At 39.5% G+C, this 6,254-nt stretch overlaps 1 long non-coding RNA gene across 1 annotated transcript; it reads left to right on the top strand.

Annotated features, from left to right (window-relative positions):
* The first annotated feature begins 4,083 nt into the window (after nt 1-4,083).
* On the top strand, nt 4,084-5,560 carry LOC140227223 (uncharacterized). The gene is made up of 2 exons (XR_011901024.1): nt 4,084-4,640; nt 5,010-5,560. It is a non-coding gene; the product is annotated as an uncharacterized lncRNA (long non-coding RNA).
* The last annotated feature ends 694 nt before the right edge of the window (nt 5,561-6,254 follow it).

The raw sequence follows: 6,254 nt of genomic DNA, 5'->3' as shown, positions 1-6,254 counted from the left end.
ATCCTTAATTCCCCTATTGCTTTCAAGGGAAAATCACTCTTTGGTCAAGTTGATTTTAGAAATGAGAGAAAAATAAATCAAACAAAGACAACAAACATTGTTTCATTACAATAAGATAGGAAAATTACGGAATTCTAATTTTTCACAGAACTTTCCAGAAATATACAATTTAATTTCAACAAGATTCACATGGGCAAATTAAACTGGGAGTGATGTAATGATTTCGAAAATCTCTTGTTTTCTTGCGTGCACAAGTCTTCAATCAATATTCATATTTATCACACAAAACAAGAAGGAAATGTAAGCTGTTCAACTGTGATAATAGCTGAGAAGTTCATAGGTGCGCTATCGACAAAGGAATGGTCGTTGTTTCTTTTTTGGAGTGTACGAACATTTCGAAGAATTGTTTTCTTTTTAAAGTGATGATATCATTTCTTTGTCACTCATACATTTGTAATTGGGACAATGTTAATCATTTGGGAAACATTCTAAACTCTCATATTCCACAACCTTATTTCACGTCCAATATTGATAAAAACGTCTACCATTTTACCTTCTTTTTTTCAATTTGTCAAATAGAAAATGGAGAGGAATTTCCCCTTAAGTTGTGAATGGAAGATATAGATGAATACCCGACCGGGGGGGGGGGGGGGTACTGTGTGTGCCTGTCCTTTCAATCTCAGTCGACATACCTTGCCTCACATAGCAAGCAATAATCGCAGAGACTTTGTACGTATTTTCATGTAATTCGACTTTTGAAAGGACTCGGTTGACTTATAGGAACGTTTACTGCTCCCGCTTTGTTGTGAAGACGAGGGCAAAGATTGGCTAGTTTACTCCTCCTTCATTGACAAAGGGTGGCTTGAATGGTTTATTACGTCACAGGATGTCGTAGCAGACCCTCTGTCATGTCTGTCATCTCAGTCGGAGGTACGAAGCGGGTGAATTGCCGAGGAAAATTTAAGAGAAAGCTTGACCTGTTTCTTTTTTCAAACCCTTAGTTCCCTCTTGCTTTAAAGGGAGATATGGAAAATCTAGTCAAGGTGAGAATGGAAGAACATTTTCAACCAAACAAACACCACAAAGAATGTTTCATTACAATTGGGCAATAAAGTCTTAAGAAAGTTATTGAATTCCCAATTTTCACATGTTTTCCCAGAAATGTAATATCGATCCTATATAGTCACGTCGGCAAATTAAAAAAAGGGGTCGATGTCATATCACCTCGAAAATCTCTTGTTTGTTTGTGCAGAAGTCTTCCACATTTTTCTTTTCACATGAAAAAGAAGAAATGGGAGACATATTTACATCAAACAATTCCGCAGAAGTGAAGTTCTAGCAATATGATATCAGAAGAGAAGATCATACTAGGTGTGTTATAAAAAAAAGAATGCTTTTATGATTTCATTCTTTTAACGAACCTCTCGAATGATGAGTTTTTCGATGATGAAATTATTTCCTTGTCACTATGTCTTGTGCATATAATATATAGGACAGGTATCATTGTTAGGGGGAAATTATGTTAAACACTAATGAAATGTTAAAAAATCCAAAACCTCGTTCACATTTGATGTTGATAAAACGTCTGTTATTTCACCTTGATTATATAATTTTATTCTTTCTTTTGTTGAGTAGATCATGGATTGGAGTTTACCTTTAAATCGTGGAAGGGAGCATTGACTGCGAAGCATGCAGGTCTAGACCTATTCGGTTTTATAATTCTGTAGCTCATCTTGGCCATAAATGGGGGACTGCCAAAATAAGTAGAAAAGATAATTTAATGGTTGTGCAATGAGTACGGTGAATAAATGCCTGTGCATGAATCAACTTTCGTTAAGCATACTGAAGCCCCCAGTTATGGTTGATTGAAAAAAAAAAAAAAAAAAACAGCATCCAAACTGAACAGGTCTGTAGACGACTCCGGGTAGCCTATATTGTGTCCTTTATTGTGTGTGTTTTCCCCGCTCTTACGTCGGCACAACTTTCCTCTCATAGCAACAAACGTCGAGACTGTATAACGCCTTACCATAGATGCTTCGGCTATTGAATGAATCACTTAACGTGATGAGGAATGCAAACCGATTCAGTAGCCGTGTATTATACGCCAGACGATGTAGTGTGGCAGACCATCTGTTGTCTCTGGCGGATCACGCCTTATTCGAAAACAAAACGCGAAAGAATGAATATAGGGTGGGGAAGGCATGTGATAATTGGACCGAGAAAGATTGGTGTTTTTCCCATCCCTGTGTAGTCCCCTTTTGCTTTAAAGGGAAAACTCCCTGCTCAAGTCAATTTAAAGAGAGACAGAAAATTCTAAATCAATAAACAGACACAACAGAGACTGCTTTATTAGGATCAAGTAAACACAGGAAAGTTTTCCAAAAATTGTGATGTTAATCATAGATACGTAGGAAAACTAGATGAAGAGATGTTATAATTTTGAAAGTCTCCTGTCCCCACTTTCCTCAATTCTTCAAAAATAATCGTCTTTTCACTTTAAAAGGAGAAGAATGAGTTGTAAACCCCATGTCCAATGCTTCTAGAGAAGTGAAGTTCTGGCAATTATGATAGCTTGGGAAACAGTCATAGGAATATTATCGATAAGTTAATTGATACATGTATACATAACGAACCTTCTGAAGAGTGAGTTTACTATGGTGACGAATTTGACATCATTAAAGTTACCTCTTCGCTTGTGCATTTGCACTTGGGACAGTTATTACTCTTTCTGGAGAAACATGTTGAACTGTCGTTTCCACAACATCACTTCTCTTTCAAAATCGCAAAAAAAAAAAATGTCTGCAATGTCACGTGAATTTGCTACTTTTCTTTTCTTTTGCTATTAACAAGGCTTGCAGTTTACCTTTAAGTTGCGGAGGGCAAAAATGAATGCTAAGTAGATGACCTCCCCTGGCAAGCCGAACCCGGAGGTGAGCATAATGCGTGTGCTCCTTTCCTTTTAATTAGTCGACATACCTTACCTTACGTAGCAACAAGCCCCGATATGTTGTACGCATTTGCATGGAATTTGACTTTGGAAAGAACTCATTTGACTAGGAATGTTTAACGTAATCCGCTTTCATTGACCAAGGGGTATATTGAGAGAATACGGTAGTATGAAAAGGAAAGTGTGAAAGCTTTTAACAATAACAACAGCAACAACTTGGCGCGTCAGCGAAGAGATCAAATATTATGTAATGCACTTCAACAAACTTCTGCTGTTGAAAGGATTCCGTTGAGAAATGCAAATCTCTTCAGTGCACTTGTCTGATCTGTCAAAGGTGACATTCACGACCTATTCGAAAACTGAACCTGAGGGAATGAATAGGAAGGCAGGTGACTTGACGAGGAAGATTCAAAAGATTGGCTTTTCTTTTCATCCCTTATTCCACGCTTGCCTTTAAAGGGAAAGACACTTCGTGGTCAAGTTGATTTGAAGACAGAGCATTTTTTTTTCAAATCAAGCAAACGCAACAAAGAATGTTTCAATATAATCAGGCAAATATAAGAAAGTATGGAGTTCTATAATCTCACACGACTTTCCAGAAATGTAATATCAATTAAAGTTACGTGGGTAAATAAGATGAGGGGAAGATATTATGACCTCGAAAATGTCTTATGTGTTTGTGCACAAGTCGGCAAGAAGCATTCTTTTTTTTTACATGAAAAATATAGGACGTAAGCACTGTAGGGCTAAGCCGTTTGCATCAAATGATTCTAAAGAAGTGAATTTCTAGCAATTATGGTTGGAGATCAGAAATGTACTTTAGACAAAATGAAGATTTTCAATAGATTTTGAACGAACCCTTATCCGAAGAACTAGTTTTTGGCTGATTATACATCATTTCCTTCTCACTAAGCTTGTGCGTTTGCACTTGCGACAGATATTACTGTGTCGAAGAAGGATGTCACACCCTGATGTCCCTCAACCTCATTTCACGTCCGATATCGAGAAAGAAAGGTCTAGATCTATTTGGATGAGTTACTTTTTTTTTTTTTTTTGCTTAGTAGAAGATGGGGTCGAATTTTCCTTTAAGTTCTGGAAGGGAAACTTGAATGCAAAGCATGTTGACGTTCTCCGCCAAGCCGAGCCAGGGGGCAACATACCGTGTTTCATTGTGTGTGATCCTTTCTTTATTAGTCAGTAAAGCTTGCCTTACATAGCAACAAGCGCTGAGATTATGCATGCATTTGCATGTAATTCTATTTTGAAAGGACTATTTGGGTAGGAGTGTTAGCCACACCCACTTTGGATCAGGTGATGAGGGTCAGGTAATTTTACTTCCACCAATGAAGACCAGGGATGTTGTCCCGAGAGCAAGGTGTGGCTATATTTTGCTTCTTTGATTGGCTGTAATAGAGGTGCATGTAGTTTGATTTGAGAAAAAAGTATAAAAGGGGGAGAATGACGCCTGGTGCATCAGCGAGGATATATCAGTCTGCCATCGTGTCGCCTGTGAAGGAGCTTGTGAAGAGGTTACGGTTGGCCCTACTCTGCTACTCAACGTGAGTAAGTGTCCGTCCCTGCACCTGCATCATCATCGTAAACCGGGCGAAGAAGAACATCCGTTTGGATGGACATCATCCTCCGGGAGTATAGGGCGGCGGTCTCGTGGGCTTGACCACAACCGCCGATAACTGTAAGTGATGCGTACACGCTGTTTTGAAAAGGACGAAACAATCATTGTTCGGAAGATTACGCTCGACATTTAATATTCTTTCGGCGCAAGCATTTGAACATTTCTTTTTCGTGTAGCTAAAACTTGGAGGTTTGAGAGACAACCTCCCTTGCTAAAGGGAGGGCCATGCGTTATCGTAGAATACAATTATGACTGTACTTGGTTAATTACCAAACACTGCATGTCCGTGTAATACATTTTCTATTACAACAATTCAAAATGTAGACAGCTAATGTATTTCTTATTAGGATTGGCAAACCTTAACTATTTTGTATCAACGCCAGGTCAAATTTTGTGGGTTTTGTTTTGTTTTCTATTTCCTGTCGCTAGGTGTTTGGCCAGTGACGGACGGCACCATGCAGATTCCAGTGACTCTAACTCCTGACTCACTCGGCGTGCGGCGGGACTGAAGACAACTGGCGACCACGAACGTCTTCATCGGTTACACTGAGCACGGTATCGGCAACGGTCGTGTTTTTGGTTGTGGTGCGCCAAAGAGAATTGTGTCTGGTTCTTTAAAAAAAGTCACCCAAAATGTTAGATCTCAAGAGCAACAAAATCACCCATCGCAGTAAAGATTGATTTTTTGTTTAAAATAAAATTTATTAGCTGGGGAACTGATTGTAACTGAACCAGACATCGTTCTTTTTATCATACCACTTAAATCTACCATAGAAAAAAATAACCCGGACCGATGCCGTTACCGCACTCGGTGTACTGCGTTTCCAGTAGTGACCATGCAGGAAGATTCACTTCTAGACTTAACCGTATAACTATTGGATATCGTCTGCTAGAATCTGTTTTGGGCTCTTAATTGGTTTACATTTTTTTTAAGTGGAGAGTGGAATAGTAAACCTCACAGAAGAAAAAATATCAACAAACTGTTCTTTTTTTTTTTGTCTTCATTTCCTGGTCATTTATTTAAAGAGTACCTTGATAAGAAAATGTGAGCTGGTTGTCGTGCAGAGCAAGCAAGAGATGGGGTGCTGTTTTGGGCTCTTGGTTCATTATTTGAGGTGAAGTGTGCTGTGTCAAAGAGGAAAATGTGTACACACATAACACATGACAGGGACATAACAAACACATAACACATTACAGGGACATAGCAACAACACAACAAATAACAGGGACATTAACATAATAGAACAATCACTTTGTGTACACATTATGATCGAAGAAAAAAAAACTGTTACAAAGAGTGGTTGAATGAATGCATTTCTTTGTACTGTCAAATCATCACTACCTTCACTGGTGATAAAAAGACAGTACAAAGAAAAATGCATTCATTCAACCACTCTTTTTAACACTTTTTTTTTACACAATTTAAGAATATGTAGAGCCGCAGCTGGCTGTGTGCAGGGGGTGTACGGAGTGCGTAGTGCTGCAGAGCCAGCGGGCAGCTGGCTGTGTGCAGGGGGTGTACGGAGTGCGTAGTGCTGCAGAGCCAGCGGGCAGCTGGCTGTGTGCAGGGGGTGTACGGAGTGCGTAGTGCTGCAGAGCCAGCGGGCAGCTGGCTGTGTGCAGGGGGTGTACGGAGTGCGTAGTGCTGCAGAGCCAGCGGGCAGCTGGCTGTGT

The sequence above is a fragment of the Diadema setosum genome, chromosome 1, assembly GCF_964275005.1.
Source record: "Diadema setosum chromosome 1, eeDiaSeto1, whole genome shotgun sequence".
Classification (NCBI taxonomy): domain Eukaryota; kingdom Metazoa; phylum Echinodermata; class Echinoidea; order Diadematoida; family Diadematidae; genus Diadema; species Diadema setosum.
Note: the sequence above shows the minus strand (reverse complement) of the source record. Positions and strands in the feature narration are given on the sequence as shown.